The 16130-nt window shown below is 37.7% G+C and overlaps 1 protein-coding gene and 1 pseudogene across 2 annotated transcripts in view; both read right to left on the bottom strand.

The window, feature by feature from the left end:
• The window catches only part of cdon (cell adhesion associated, oncogene regulated), a 139941-nt gene that overhangs the window by 104754 nt on the left and 19057 nt on the right, over positions 1 to 16130 (bottom strand). The gene's annotated exons all lie outside the window — the stretch shown is intronic.
• LOC138742092 (protein FAM200C-like) lies at positions 9888 to 11619 on the bottom strand (annotated as a pseudogene).

Raw genomic sequence — 16130 nt, 5'->3', positions numbered from 1 at the left:
CAACTAGTTTAAACTCTCCCAAACAGCTCCAGCAAACCTGCTCTCCAATTCAGGTACAACCCATTCTTTTTGTACAAGTCATACATTTCCCAGAAGAGATCCCAATGATCCACAAATCTGAACCGCTGTCCCCTACATCAACTGGAGTAAAACACAAAAGCCTGGAGGAACTTAACCCGTCTCACAATGTCCATAGGAGGAAAAGATAGATAACTGACATTTTGGGCCTGAGCTCTTTCTCAAGATGCGAGGGAAAATAAGACAAGCATCTGAATTAAAGACTAGGGAAATAAATGGGGAGAATGGTAGTGGAAGGAGTACAAAAGGTCTTAATTGGATTTGATAAACGGAAAAGTGAGAATTGATTTTGGTTCTGTGAAAGGAGAGAGACAGAGCTAGAGGAAAGGAGATGGGGGAAGAGATGGGGGCGGGGGTGGGAAGAGAGAGGTTTAACAGAAAATGGAAGTCGATGTTAATGCCATCGAGTTGGAGGGTGCCCAGAGAGAAGATAAGGTGAGGTTCCTCCAATTTGCGGGCAGCCCTGAACCAACTCCTCAGCCACGCATTCATCTGGCACAACTTATTATTCCTGACCTCACTGGCGCGTGGTACAGACAGTAATTATTACCACCTTTAGGGTTCCTTCCTAACTCCCTATACTTTAGGTCCTCATCCCTACTCCAATCTATGAAACAAATGTGAAAATGCAAATATTTCCTATCTGGTTTTGATATCTTTGAACTCCAACATCTTTAGTTTTTGTTGTTTTGAGTTGGAAATGTAATCCTCTGAGCAATGATTCATCAGGTTCAATGTTGAAAGATATCAATGCTTCAACTGGACAAATAGACAAGTATGCAAGACTGGTCAATATTGAGCTGATGAATTGGTTGCTTATAAATCAAAGCAAGTTTATGTTTCTCACCTTTCTCATGTAATCTGCATTACTTGTAAACCCCAAAGCAATCTTATATAGGAACAAGCACACACTGGTTGAGAGACAACACAGACGCTTCCAGTCTTGAAGAGCTCAAATCTGTGGCAGGTGCTAACAAGCCAACAGCAGTCACTTTAATCAGGACTGACAACTTTTGAAATGGAAAATATGAAAAAAGAGCTCAACTTAGAGATGGCATGCTGCCAACAAACAGCTCAGAACCTTGAAGCAACTAAAATATGGCATATGCATACATAAGCCTAAGAGTGAGCAGTTGCATCCAAAGAGATCACAGTACAAAGAGGCAACCTTTTAATCACTAAGGATTTGTTCATTTCATAATTTTTCACCTTTAAGAAGATGTTGATTTTTTTTTCATTTTCTACTCTTTCAACTGGACATTCTGGAGATGAGTTGATCCCACAAAAACAACCAGTGATCAGTGGTGAAAAGATTCTGTTCAATATGGGGTACATTCTACTGTTTTATACACTTTCCCCTATCCACACTCATCTCTCAACATGAATATAAAAATGTTTTTGAATGTTGCTTTTAGAACACAAAGGTAATTTATAGCTTAATGGAACAACCATGGAGACAGATTATTTTGGATAAGTCTGGTGCCAAATGTGCTGAGTTTACACTCAAGATATCTTGAGATGAAAGATCCTTGCATTTAGTATTAGAAAGTTCTATCAGCTTCCTTGAGAAAAAAAATGGTATCATTCTGCAAGTTTCTGGGGGCACATAACCTTTGAACACAACCTTCCCTCCAGAAGGACAAGAATTTGGCCACTACTGGTGGCTCCTCCACAAAAGTTTCTATTGTGATGGTTAGTGTCAATGCCTCAGCTCCAGAGTTCCAAGTTCAATCCATATAGTGTTGTCTGTATGGAATTTGCAGGTTTGCACTATGAATATGAGAGTTTTCCCAGACTCCCTGATTTCCTTCAATGTGGCACAATCACGCAGGTTGATCAGTTAACTGGGTATGGAAATTGCTCCGGCTGTAGTTGTGCAGCACAATGGAGGAGAAGGGGTTGTTTTGTTGGAGTTGATGAGAGGCCAGAGGAAAAATTATTTCTTGATTCTTTTGAATACTGGAAAGAGCCACTGAACAGGTATCAATAAAATAGAAGAAATCAAATTTCAACTGTTTTATCTTGCTACATGCCACTGAGGAATAGAATGTAGCAAAATAATTGTGTTGGAAATGTGAGAAATTTTTAATGCAAAATACAACACTCCTTTAATGTAGAGTAATTGAGTGTAAATTGGGTGGCGCAAACTTGTGGGCTGAAATGGCCTGTTTACTGCGCTGCATGTCTAAAATTGTAAAACATCACCACAGAATAGGAAGTTATGAAATGACTGCTATTCTACCTTTGAAATACATTCTCCATCTCCCAACACCCAACACAGAAATAGGATTACATGCTCAAAAGTGCCTGTTGTTCTGGCTGCTGTATAGTTCATATTAAACAAAATAGTCTAACTGTGAACCAACTGGCAAAAGTATCAGTTAATTGTGGATTTTAGTGTTCAATCAAAATTGGTAAGCAAGCAATAACAACTTATTCAAAACATGAACACCCCAACTTTGGGTAAAGAAAGCCAAGTCTCCAAATCAAGATGTCAAGTCTTGATCTGGAACTAACTGCCAAAATCTCCAGTGGAAATATGAATAAAGGCAATACTATTGGTCTATATTCTGGGGAATGGAGAAAACTATTCCTATGCTCCTCTTCTTGACCTTTATTCTTCTACTCTCACAATGTAATGTGGGATGTGATATGCTGATAGCATGAGAGCCTCATTGATTATCGATTAGAGTATGAGGGAAATAGTATATTTCAATTGTGTGGAAAATGGTGTTCACAAGTGTTAAAATACAAAGCAAATAGAAGAGATTTATAGAAAATTATTTTAGTTCCAGTTTATGTAATGTTTAATTTCCTCAAATACCAATTTGACTCAATAGTCTTGTTCTAATTCACCCACAATAACAATCTCCATTTAATCGTGCCTCTCTCTGTTCTTTTCAGCATGTTCCTCAGACAATGCCTGAAATACTATCTGGTACGTCCCTTTCCCATCAGCATTTCAACATGCGGGAAAAGTCCATTCACTTCCTCCTCCAAACTTTAGGAAGCTCTTAAAGGAGCAAAGTGCTGTGTTTGAATACATATGCTTCTGCTGGAAGAAGTCATCCATCAGCACTGAACCCAAACTGAATGGACAGCAAAAACTTGAGCTTATTAACACAACAGCACTACCTGTCCATGCCAGCTTGCAGTTCCACCATTCATATGTGTCTGTTCGCATCTCTCCTCCCTTTGCTCGAGCAAGCATGCCATGTATTTGAGCACGTGCATAGTGAGGTCCAACTATTATGCTAATGATCGGATTGTCTTAATTCATCAGTATAACTACAAACCTTACTAAATGAAAACAATCAAAAATAATTGGGGACTTTCAGTTGGCTGCAGCTTGGTGTAACACCAGCAGTCAGATGCTCCTGCCGACGTTATATTTCTTCCACCTATTTGATCCTTTATTTTACACCGTGCCTTTTTTTATCTATACTTGCTTTAAATGGATAGAAGTGGTAAATCAGGGAAGAAAGAAGAAGTGTCAACTAATCTGACTAAAGAAGCTACTTCTGAACTGGATCAGCACAGTCGTTAGTCAACGATTTCAAAGTTATCTTGTCAGATTGATGCTAAACTTGACCAACATGGTGAACATTTATCATTTTTTGAGCTCTGTTTGAACAACTTTTGTGAGCATGTTGACGAATGAGATGATGTGCGCTCCAGATTAAGTGACAGCAATTCAAAGCTAACAGCAAAAGTTGTCAGCCTAGAAGGCAGGAGCAGATGACAAAATCTACGTCTTCTGGGCTTGGCCGAATCTACCGAAAGTGGGCAAAGTACAAATTTTTTTTCCAGAGTTGGTTTGCTTGGTTTTTTGGGAAGGAGCTGTTCCCATCTCCTAAGATGGGTCTGGGGCAGAGACTCCACTCGGTGATTCCTTGGCTACATCGTCATCAAATAAAGGGTTTTCTAATTTGTGAAGCTCGAAGAGGGAAACTCAAATATCCCAGCCAGCAGATCAGGATTGTAGAGGATTGATGTCCCGACACTTTGAATCACCATACTGAATAAAGAGAGTAATGTCGGAGTTGTACACCAAGCCTTCCCTGTTGTATCCCACGTGTCTCTGCATTACACTTCCCAGTGGACAAAACTGGCTGCTCTCGATTGATGAGGCTCAGATTTACCCTTCTACACGGTGCCCAGTGTGAATTTCTACTTGGTGACTGAGGCTGATTGACTATTATTACTTTCAAGGATTCTAACACTTGTTACATAGTATTTGTTGGACGAGGACTGGTTGGCTTTCTTTGCTTTGGCAACATTTTATGGGGTAATAAACCCAGTTGGGTTGTGGCCATACAAGTATTTTTCTTTGTATTAAAATTCACTATGCTATTAAATTTTTTAAAACGAGATAAATACTGAGAACTATACATTCATTTTTCTTTCAGTAATAATGGTTCATATTTCTATTTTATTATATACTTTACAGATCTATATGAGAAATTCTAAAATAAATTTTTATGGTTATCGTTTTAATCAACTGATCGCACTGACTCACTTTTGTGATTATCAGAGTAATATCAGTTCATGCCTCTGTTGTATTGTCTATGACCCTTTCTGGCCTCCCTCAAAAAAAAGACTGGTGTTTCAATTCGACTTTACTATCAGATAATGACTGTGAAATTTATGGAAGGAGCAGATAACTTTTCTCTTTAATACAAATACTTCACTAGAAACTTCCAGTTTGATTGATTGGGATGCTTTGAAAGCTTTTCTCAGGGGAAAATTATTTCTTATAGCATGAATCTAAAAAGGCCAATAATAGAAAGATTAGAATTAGTTAATTAAATTAAACAAATTGATCAAACTACTCTCAAGTTAAAAATCCTGAATTATATAAAAAGCAAGTTGAACTTCTAACTAAATTTGATCATCTTTCAACATATCCAATTAAATGCCAAATTTTGAAGATTAAGAGTTAGTTTTACATTAACGGTGACAAATCTGGTAAGCTTTTAGCTAATCAGTTAAGAGGTTTTGAAGCCAAGCGACAAATTGCAATGATTCGAATGGATGATGGCAACATTACTACATCTTTTTCTTTGGCTTGGCTTCGTAGACGAAGATTTATGGAGGGGTAAATGTCCACGTCAGCTGCAGGCTCGTTTGTGGCTGACAAGTCCGATGCGGGACAGGCAGACACGGTTGCAGCGGTTGCAGGGGAAAATTGGTTGGTTGGGGTTGGGTGTTGGGTTTTTCCTCCTTTGTCTTTTGTCAGTGAGGTGGGCTCTGCGGTCTTCTTCAAAGGAGGTTGCTGCCCGCCGAACTGTGAGGCGCCAAGATGCACGGTTTGAGGCGATATCAGCCCACTGGCGGTGGTCAATGTGGCAGGCACCAAGAGATTTCTTTAGGCAGTCCCTGTACCTCTTCTTTGGTGCACCTCTGTCACAGTGGCCAGTGGAGAACTCGCCATATAACACGATCTTGGGAAGGCGATGGTCTCCATTACTACATATCACTTAGATAAATGGTACATTCAAGAAATTTTAATTCCCAACTTTATAATTCTGAATTCACAAATGATAGCTGTTTGATGAAGACCAAACAAAATAAGCCTATATTGCAAGAGGAAATAGCTGCTTTTCTTTCTACTCATACCACTTTAAGTATTCCCTATGCCATAAGTGCTGTGTGATTAGTAAGGGATTGCTTAAGGCAGTATGTGGGTGGAAAGTTTGAAAACCATTATTTTAAACCATACCTAATTGACTCATTAGGTGCACGGTTTCAGAACTCCAAAGGAAATGGGCCAATGACAAATTTTCTCAAGCAAAATATTTCAGTAACATTTGGGTCTAGAGCTGTGATTCTCAACCTTCCCTTCCCATTCACATACTACCTTAAGCAATCCCTTACTAATCCAGAACACCGATGGCATAGGGATTACTTAAAGTGGTATGTGAGTGGAAAAAGGTTTGAGAACCACTGGATTAGAGACACGGCTATTTGTAATAAAATTGTTAGATGTGCTTTTGTATTATGGATGCACTCAGTGCCTTTATATTTTGTTAAGCTATGTAATGTCATTTTTATTGTGCATTCCATAGTTTTGTAGATATGTTTGTGTAAAACCAACAACAATATTAAAAAGAAAAAATAATTGCATGAAGGGCTGTTACCTTAGAAATATTAGCAGAGCAAGAATTTATTGTAACAATACTCAATAACATCATATATATCTAATCCAGTGGAATACATTTCTGACTTTCTCCTGAAGAATTAGTAATCCCACCCCAATGTCTGATTCCTACATTTTACCTACTGACTGTTAAATCCACGTTTTCAGACATTTTGTACGCCACCATATTTTCGCATGCAAATTAAAAAGTACAATTATGCAAAAGCCAGTGTTTAAACTTTTGAGATAAAATGGGATTTCAGGCAAAGGAGAGCAATTTTAAAATACTCTTGCATTTTATAAGTGTTGTATATTGAAACACGAAGTCGAATTTCAGTAACACTTATGCAAAGGGCTTTAAATGCAAACACTGGGGCTCATTTTATTTACTCCTGGCTTCTGATTGGATGGAATTTGGATAAGAATCACCACGCCTCTGATAATGCAGTACTGGAGCAGTTGTTTCCCATGGGTTCCTTCTATTTTACTTCTGCTTTTAGGGAAGTTAAAAATTGGAGCCTGGCTGACACATGAGCTTGATTGTTAGGATACAGAAGCCTTCTGAGGTCTCTCTCATTAGGGGTGACCACCATACAACAATTCACTCTCATATTTAGTCCTATTTCCTTTGTCAAAAGAGAAGCGATAGAGTGCAAGGATAAATAGCCATAAAAAATTGAAGAAGCAAAAAATGGAATCAAATATAATAAATGTTTCACTTACAAAGATGACATCCATACACCAACTGCCTTTTATAAAAGGGAGAAAACAAAACTCAAGGGAGGAGGTATGGTAAGAAAAAAACTTAAATAAGGATAAAGTGAGGAATAGCAGGTTAAAGGAATAGGAATAGAGGAATAGAATCCAGAACCAGAGAATGATCTAATAAAATGAGATTAGAGCAAATGAAATTAATGGTAAATAGGGCCTCAATACAGCAGGTATCAAATCATTGATTATTTGAGACAATTTTTTTTTAAAGAAAGCACCATTACAGGCATGCATTTTTAAACAGTGTAACAGACTATGTATGTGAAGTGTATAAATGTGGAGCTAATGAAAATCAATTTTCTATCATTCAGTGCCACATACTGGCTACTTAAGGAAAGTACATTTCGAGTCAGTTGCATCATTTCAAAACTGATGATATTTTTTAATTCAATTGATTCAAAACTGCTTTACAGCACATGCACAATTTGCTTTAACATTTAAAAAGTTGCAAAATCCACAATTGTGTACACAAATTGGCTTCAAAGATTATTAATGAGAAAAGGACACCAGGGATATGCACAGCAGAGAGCTTAACACTTTCATTATTAACTGCATATTTTATTGCAGGATGCATCAGTTACTGCTATTGCCCAACACCTGGCCCAGCCAGGTTCTATTCATTTAAAAAAGTGTTCTTAAGACATTCTAGTACTTACCATGGATGAGTGGATAGAAGAACTATTAAAAAGCACAATAATCTGTGCAATGAAACTCATTTTCTGTCTATTAGCCATTTTTCAAACAAGATGCCACTAAAATCAAAAAGGATTAATGTGCATTTAACCTGTGGTAATTTCCACTATGTTGGCTAACTAAATAATATGGACCATAGAATTAAGTGAACTCTTCTGTTCAGAACAGTGGTATATTTTTAAGCATCCACTTCAAATCAAAACCCAAATAACTGCTGGGTTATTATGGGATAATCAACTCTTGTACAAGACACTTTATCTATGATTTTCTTCCATTGATTTGATTTATGATTGATCTTGTACAAAAAAAAAATTTCTAATTGAATCTTTTTCCTCTAGGGTCTCTGTAAAGCCAGCAAGCATTTCTACTGCTCTCAAATAATCTTTCTGCCTCAAGAGTAGGTCACATGCTTTTTAATCAATTTAAAGCTACAAGGGGTGAGAGAGAGAGAGAACTGATATTATTACTTGCTTTTTTCTAAGTGCTTCTGTGTGTGTGTGTGTGTGTGTGTGTGTGTATTCCAAGGTCTGGGATAATGAGCAGAGCAGCTGCAGCCTTCTACAGAATGATACTCCCTGTCCGCGTTTCTTACATATCACAAACATTCCCCATCCCCCACACCACCCCCCCCCCCCCCAACCCAAAAGCTGCAGTGGAACCAATCAAGCATGCTTATCGTCCAAATGCCAACAAAGACATTTCCTTTCATGCCAGCCAGCTAAGTGGGAAGAAAATGGAAGTGACTTGGATAAATTGTAGCAAAGACAGAGAAAACAGAAAATAATCAACTCCACATGATCCACTTCTGTCTGCACAATGGAAGCCCCTCGACCTCCGGGTAACCTGGGAGAGGTCACTGCTTGAGTCAGAGGTTAGTCACAGATAAGGCAATATTGAGTGGTTGCCAGTTACAATGACACTCAATGTGTTCCTAATTAGATTCAAGGATGTGCCTAGGCTCCAAGCAGTAAATAAGCGTGGCACCTTGCTCTAAAGCACAATAACTAAAAAGTTCCCATCCGAATAGTGAGCACCACTTACTGAATCTTAACACTTCAGTAATTTTTAAATTAACATTTTACAAAGCAATAGCAGTGAGTAATTTTTTTTAATAAAAAAAGCAAAATGCTGCCCATAGTCCAGTTTTTTTTTAAAAAGCTTTTATTTAAAAAGGTCACAGAATCTTACTAAGGGACTATTGCACAATCACCAGTAGCCCTCTAGACCTTCAACAGATAATATAGATAGCATTTTTTTTTGAAAAGTGGTCTATTTATTAATGGAGGCATCACATCTGAGCCCAATCCAGCTTTCATGTTCCAAAACACAAGTGGTGCATTCAGTCGCAGAAAGTGTAGTTATTTTTTCCTTCCTTTCTAAATAATCAAAATGGTACATATCTGATGGCATATTAGAAGCAGAATTAATTATGAAACTTGACAATGAAAATTCCTCACTCGAGTTGCATTGATACTCTATTTTGGCAAATAGAAAATACATAAAAGTCAAAGGGAAGAACGTCACGGTCAGAATCAAAATTTATTGTCATGAACAAGTCACAAAATTGTCAGCAGCGTCATTATAGGGTGAATATTCATATTATGAACCATTTTACAATAATAACAAATAAAAATAAGTGCACAAAAAGTAAGGCAGTGTCTTTTGATCACTGATTATTCAGGAATCTGATAGCAGCAGGGAAGAAGCTGTCCTTGTGCCAGAGAGTGCTCGTCTTTAGACTCCTGTACCTTTTCCCCTCGATAATAGCAGAGTGAAGAGGTGGTGGGTGACTGAGGATAGAGGCTGCTTTTTTTAAGACACCACCTCAAGTGGATGCCCTCGAAAGAGCAGTAGATAAATCATTTTTAATTTCCAAAAACAATTCCACATTTGGGCACAAACAAATGTACTAGATTAGTGGTTCCCAACCTTTTTTATGCCCTGCACCCCTAAAAAATTTTAGTATGTTCTCGCATCCCTTAAAGTAATAATTTATTTAAGAATAAAGGTGAAGGTGACCAAAACAAATTTGTATAATGAATTTTTAATAATATATAAACAAAAAATGAAACATATGGAAAGAATATTACAATAAAATAAACCCTACAAAAAAATTAAATTTTCATCCATGCATGAAATTTCTTTAAAAAAAATTAAAGAACTAATGTTCAAAAGCCAATTTAAATTTAATGACTCTTTTGTTCCTGTTTATTGCTTAAGAGTTTTTCCAAAGCGTGGCACCTTGTTGCTGATAGCAATCCGCATGTCTGCCTGTGCTCCCAAGCGATTTCTAGATTTTGTCTTGATTGACAAAAGGGCACTAAATCCAGACTCGCAGAAGTATGTCGTCGCGAATGGGATGAGCACAGTTAGTTAGTGCTTTTCACAAAGTCTTGGAAACATGTCCATTGCCGAACACCAATATTGTTCCAGTTTTGCTTTCAAGTTGCATTTTAAGAACATGATTTGTGAGCAGTTCAGTAAGATCTTCCTTCAGCTCTTCATCATCAGACCTATTATCCAAATTGAAGGAGTATGAATTTATAATCCATTCTTCAGAAGATTCCAGTTCTCCTCCTCCAAAATATCCATCAAATGACTTTGATAGTATTTCCAAATGATCCACAATTTCTTCACACACACTTGGAATTAGGGACTCATCGTCATCAACCATTCTTCAAGTGATGGAAAATTTGAAAGATTCCCTCTTTTAACTCATCGACACCAACGATGTAACTTTTCTTTGAAAGCATTTAACTTTTCGCAGCATTTCAATATGTTTATCCCTTAATAGATACACTCAGGTCATTCATACGAGTGAAAATATCATTCAAATAGGCTAGTGTTTGGTTCAATTCTTGTGATTCCATTTCTCCGGGCAGATCATAGTCACGTTCCTTCAGAAAAGCTTTGACTTCTTCTCGCAGTCCGAAGAAGCACATTAAAGCTCTCCCACCTGATAGCCAGCGGACTTCCGTGTGGAAAACCAAAACTGAATGCTCACTTCCAAAATCTTCACAAAGTGGTGGTTCAGAGCATGACCCCTAATCCAGTTGATGGTCTTCACAGAAGTGTCAACGTCCTTTTTCAACTTTGGAGGCAATATTTTTAATGCCAAAGCACGTCGATGAAGAAAACAGTGGGTACCTTGCAAGTGCGGAATCTCTTGTTTCATCAGTGCAAAAAAATCCTGATTTATTTCCTAGCATAGCAGGGGCAATGACATTACACACAGAACCAATAATTTGGGTATCCAAGTCATATTTCACAAAGAAGTCCTTCACACACTGGAAGACATCTTTTCCTTTTGTGGTTGTTTTCAGATCTTCACAGAACAGGAAATCTTCCATTATGACACCATCATGGACATACCTTAATGCGATGAGTTGACTGCAATTTGCAACATCAGTTGTTTCGTCCAACTGGAGAGAGATTTTCAAGGGACTAGCCCTGATATCTGCGATAACTTGGTCCAAAATGTCCAAACTCAAATCACCAATTCGGCTATGAATAACATTATTTGATAACGGCACTAATTTAAGCTTGTTTGAAGCTTCTTTTCCCAGAACAATTGTTGCCATTTCTAATGCACACGGTTTTATCACCTCTTCTGCAATTGTATGGGGCTTCTTGGATTTGGCTACTTTATACGCCAAGTGGTATGAAGCCATCAGCAGTGGTCTGTCAGCAGATACAAAACCTAATTTTGGAAGGGTTGTTCGAGAATCAAAGCGGGCCCTTTTAGTTTTCAATGATCCAACATCATGGCCTGCAACATCTGCTCCACCGTGCCAGTTGTTGAAGTATTCCTGCAGCTTAGATGGCTTCAAATTTGCGTTTGAAAAGACAGCGTCACAAAGCATGCACTGGGGTTTTTGCAGATCCTCAGTGAAACCAAAGTGCACATCATTATCATTCCATTTCCTTTTCTTTAACATAATGAAGGGTTCATTAATAATTTACATAACACAAATAAATAATAAGAAATAAAAATCGAATGTAATTCACTACCAAACACGAAGCAAGAAGTTTGGCCCCCATTTTAAATGTCCCGATTAAAAAAGTCATAGGGCGATGCCACTTAAAAGGAAATAGTGCGTCGAAACGCACTAAAATTCATAGAGAATTTCATTCTATTGAATAGAAAAAAAAGGACATCCCCATCTATAATTTGGACTTTTAAAAAAAAAACGACATTTTTATCTTGAATATATAGGACAGTACCCTTAATATATACAAAAAAACTGAAATGTTATCTTGCAACCCCTGGAATGCTTGGGGGTGCGAGCACCCCTGGTTGGGAAACCCTGTACTAGATAGATAGGAACAAAGGATTAATTGGCAAATGATGCTTAACATGAGAGGAACAAGTCAGGTCTGAGCAAGTTCAGATTAGGAATGAGAGCAAGGCAAGATCATTGGACAAAGTAACCCCAGAGATAATACAAAGTGTGATAAGTGTTTAACAGATAAAGATACACAATGGATCTGGTACATGATCTGGGGGTTTTGAGTTCCACACTAATTTGATCACCAAACTTTATGGGAGGGAAGCAAGAACCAAGAGGTGATTTCTACTGGTCCTGAAAACAAAGGTTTGCATTCTAATTGTGAGCTGCAGAACATTTTGCTTAAACAGTAAAGCATATGGACTAAATACACAAGTGGTGACAATCTACATCATAGCTTTTGTTGTGTTATCTCTGAAGATGCTCTGTTGTATTTTCACAGGTTGGAATAGAACGAGGACTGTTCCCAAGAGCTGTATAACAGGCCAATGTTAAGGCCAAATGTATGACCGGCAGTAGAGAGGTCAAGTTAAAACTAACGACTTCTCTTTAAAAAATTCTTTCACAGCCTCTGGATATCCCTAGCCAATGAATTACATGGAGAGAGAATGCATCAAGGTGAAAGTCACAGAGGATGTTATTCATGACAATAAATCTAAAAGAGTATTTGATTTTTAAGTCAAGACATGAAAAATTGTGCCCTACAGTTTTATGGCATCTTCACTGCCACGATTCAGACTTATCCCATTTGATTTGCATTAGCTTCACCTGTTTTGCATCTTTGTCAATAATTATAACTTTGCTGTCGTATATTTGCAATGATCTTTGTTGATTGAGTTAAATATAGCAATTTTATCTGAGTGGATGTACGGAAAGAAAAAAATGCCTCTCAGTATTTCCAGACATCACTTTTCTACAACATCTCAGTCTATAAAAATCAACAATCAAAAATATTACTTGAAGATAATTATAAAATATGAATTATAACAAGATTTCTTGCAGTCCAATATGAAATGCATAGTAGTTCTATAACTTAACTTATTTCAGATTGAAGTAAATTACAAAATTCTGTAGACACTGTGGTTGAAGTAAAAACAAAAAATGCTGGAGAAGCTCAGCAGGTCTGTCCTTTATGTAACAAAGGCAAAGATGAAGAGTGATGGGTCTTCTTCCATTAGTGCCATGTAATCTTTAACATGCAGAGCTTCATGCTTATTTCAGATTGAGATTTCCTTGGCATTTTTTTGGGAAGCATTATAAAACGGGGTATTATCTATTTCAGTAGTATACACACCCCTCATCTTCATTTGCTTGGTACAAATACCCAACTATTCAAAAAGAGGAGGATCATAGCTTGATGACTGTATATTTCTCAACAAATGAAAATTGACTATTTCTCTGCTATTGTTCATTTTAACCAGTTCACAGGCAAATAACAGGCACACAAGTGATCAAACAACTGCTTAAATAAACTGTTAGCCAGCAGACCCTCAGCTCTTGTATTCAAAAAATGTGGCAGCTTTCACTTCTGACAAACCTATTTCTACTATTACTCAGGACACACTGGTTGTATCAATGAAGGACATATCCCAGTATTGCAATGAACCATGTTACAGTGCATTTATAAATGGATACACATTATCGCAACAGCCAAATTATATTAGAGCATTATAGTGATTTATAGAACAGCAGATTTACAATCTTTATTGTACAGTTGTCAAACATAGAACCATGTATGTAAATCTACTGGAGTGAGATTTCTTGTATCAATCAGAAATATCTCAAAATGTTTGGTTATACAATGAATTACTTACAAAGAAGTGTCATTACTGTTATATAGGCAGGGACAGAATACACTGCACAAAAGAATGATCCACAATAAGATCAATGACCTGTTAACTTGGTTTTCATGATACTGGTTGAGGGAGAATTGTTGTCAAGAGACTAGAAGAGTGATGGGTCTTCTTCCATTAGTGCCATGTAATCTTTAACATCCAGAGCAAGCTGATGCATGTTACTTGCTTCATGCTTGCAATTTATCGAATTAAAAAAACATTCTTGTAAATCTAGCACTTAAATCACTGTGGGCGCATTGGTTTAAATTAGATGTCATTTCTTGCAGATTGTCCTGAATCCACAAATCTCAGGCAAGAATGCAACCAATTTAATCAGCTGGCCATAGCTTTCCAACCCTCTTTGGCTTTGCACTATTATCCTTCTTGACAGCTAATGTCTCGAGCCTTCCCCTTCTGACTTATCCTCCTATCTTTACTTGCTTAAAACCCATTGTTCTACAATTCTTTTCCAATGCCAATGAAAGGGTTAAAATTTGAAAAATTAGTGTTAACTCCACAGATTTAGTTTCAAGTTTGTCACATTAAACGGTAAAGGTTCATTTCATGAGCAAGTCAACTCTTAACATGTATGTATTCAGAAGTACAAAATAGAAAAGCAAGAGCATATTACAGTGTGTGATGTTACTGTGAAATATCAATTAGTACATCACAAGGACAACATGAGATCAATATTGTGGATTTCATTCAGGATAACTGCTGGAAAGAATCTGTCTTTGAATCTGTGGTGCACGTTCTTCCAATAATGAACTTACTTCCTGATGGGAGGAGGTAGAAGAGTGTGCAACTGGGGTGGGATGGGTCCTTCAGTTCTTGGATGCCTTTCCAAGGCAGAGGGAAGTATAGATGAAGTTGAAGCAGAGGCCAGTTTGTATGGTGTTCTGCTAGGCACAATTCAAATGCCATCAACAAATTTGCCAACAACACCATGATTGATTGTGGACTTCAGGAGGGGAGGAAAAAAAATCATAACACAAACCAGTCCTCATTGAGGGGTCAGCAGTGGAAAGGGTTAAGAACTTCATATATCTAGCACTCAACATCTCTGAAGATTTATCCTGGGGGCCTCCATGTTGATTGCAATCATGAAGAAGCCTTGCCAGCAGTTAATACTTCCTGAGGAGATTTGGTACGTCACCCAAGTCTCTTGCAAATTTCTACAGGTGTACTGTGCAGAGCATTCTAACTGGTGGCATCACTGCCTGGGATTGAGGTGACAATGCACAGAACAGGAAAACACGACAGAGAATTGTGAGAACTCAGCCAATGCCATCATGTTGCATCAGTCTTCACTTCATTAAGGGCATCTAAGTGTCTCAAGAAACCAGTCTCCATCCTTCAGGATGCCCATCACCCAGCCCATGCCTTTTTTTCACTGCTACCATCAGGAAAAAGGTACAGGAGCCTGAGACGAACACCCAATGGTATAAAAACAGCTTCTTCCCCTCCGCCCACAGATTTCTGAACGGACAATGATAAAACAGACACTATCTCACTTTTCTTTCACTCTTTTTAAAAAAATATAATTTATAGCAATTTTGTATCTATGATTGCTGCTGCAAAATAACAAATTTCATGACAGTAAATTCTGATTCTGAGCTGCATTCACCATCTTCTGCAGCTTCTTCCAATCTAAGGCAGAGCATCTGTAGATGTTGTGAAGGATATGTCAAACTTCCAAAGCCCTTTAAGAATGTAGATCCGTAAGAGCAGATGGTATTGTTTGTTGACATGGTTGGCCCAGGTCAGTTCACTGGAAATGCTTACACTCAGGAACTTGGAGGACTGATGTGAAGAAAGGAGCAAAATCTATGATCAAGTTCTTAGTCCTGGTGTCGGTGAAAGAAAGGTGATCTTGGCACCAGGCCATTCAATTCTCAGTCTCTTCCTTGTATTCTGTCTCATTATTTGATATGTGGCCAACAACTGTGGCGTCTTCAGCGAACTTGAAGATGGAGTTGTGCAATCATGGGTGCAGAGATGATCTCGGATATGCAAGTTTTTTGAAAATATCATCTATTTAATGTGATGATCAACACAAACAGTATTTTGCAGGTAGTCATTAATCTACACAAAAAGGGAAATATGACCAGATGTTCAGGTCAGTTTTACATCTGAATTTTTACGGACAAGTGAATATTGCAGAGGTTTCACCCCAGTCTTAATATCACACAGAAATTTAATAGAATTATGACTTAAAGGTCTTTTCTGAATTTTTACATCACAGAGGAGGTTGTGAAGTATCTCAATCTTGTCAGTCCAATTTCCCTCTTTCCTCTCCAACTTTCATCTACCATTTGTCTGAAT

This window comes from Narcine bancroftii, chromosome 8 (genome assembly GCF_036971445.1).
Source record: "Narcine bancroftii isolate sNarBan1 chromosome 8, sNarBan1.hap1, whole genome shotgun sequence".
Lineage (NCBI taxonomy): Eukaryota > Metazoa > Chordata > Chondrichthyes > Torpediniformes > Narcinidae > Narcine > Narcine bancroftii.
The sequence above is the reverse complement of the archived record's forward strand: the minus strand, read 5'-3'. Positions and strand labels throughout refer to the sequence as shown.